At 43.5% G+C, this 834-nt stretch overlaps 1 protein-coding gene across 1 annotated transcript in view; it reads right to left on the bottom strand.

Moving 5' to 3' along the window:
- Positions 1–834, bottom strand: part of LOC119589488 (putative ferric-chelate reductase 1 homolog) — a gene marked incomplete at its 3' end in the record, with an annotated part of 79837 nt that overhangs the window by 69925 nt on the left and 9078 nt on the right.

Below are 834 nucleotides of genomic sequence, written 5' to 3'. Positions count from 1 at the left end.
ATACACCTTGGAATTCAAATACGATACAAAGAAAGACACAAACTTCACGAATTTGGTTCAAAGATGATGAAATGAAATATGACAAAATCTTCACGAAGATAGTATGGATCATTTCGTGCGTCATTTTATTTTCCACATGGGAACGTAGATGAACGTGGAAAGCATGAGAAGTGAAAAGCAATTTATATGCCATATAACAGCATACCATAACGTGTAATGAACCAATACCACCTGTTCTTAAAAAAGAAAATCACTATAGATGAAACAGCATATTCTGCGCCTCACCATAGCATAGCCTGCTGTAGACCGAGACAGCATATCCTCTATCTCACTACAACACAGACTCCATTTAGGCTACATCAAGCAGTATTTCCCGCGTCTCATTACAGCATGACGAAGCATCTCCCCAACCTCTGTACAACATATACAACTGTATATCATGCAGCCAACAGCATCTCTCAAACAGCAGCATCTCCAAAGCATCAGCATCTCTCAATCAGTAGCATCTCTCAATCAGCAGCATCTCCCAAGCATCAGCATCTCCCAAGCATCAGCATCTCCCAAGCATCAGCATCTCCCAAGCATCAGCATCTCTCAATCAGCAGCATCTCCCAAGCAGCAGCATCTCCCAAGCAGCAGCATCTCCTGTCTCACTGCAGCATAAGGTTCCATTAGATCAAGCAGCATCTCACTACAGCATAGGCTATCATGGACGGAGCATCAGGCAACGAACGCGGTGCTCCAGAAGTGACAAGGCATGTTCGGGGCGAGAGAGAAGAGAGAAAGTCACGTTTCTTTGCATACGCTAAACAATACTGATTTACAGGAACTTAC

This window comes from Penaeus monodon, chromosome 25 (assembly GCF_015228065.2).
Source record: "Penaeus monodon isolate SGIC_2016 chromosome 25, NSTDA_Pmon_1, whole genome shotgun sequence".
NCBI classification, from domain to species: domain Eukaryota; kingdom Metazoa; phylum Arthropoda; class Malacostraca; order Decapoda; family Penaeidae; genus Penaeus; species Penaeus monodon.
Note: the sequence above shows the minus strand (reverse complement) of the source record. Positions and strands in the feature narration are given on the sequence as shown.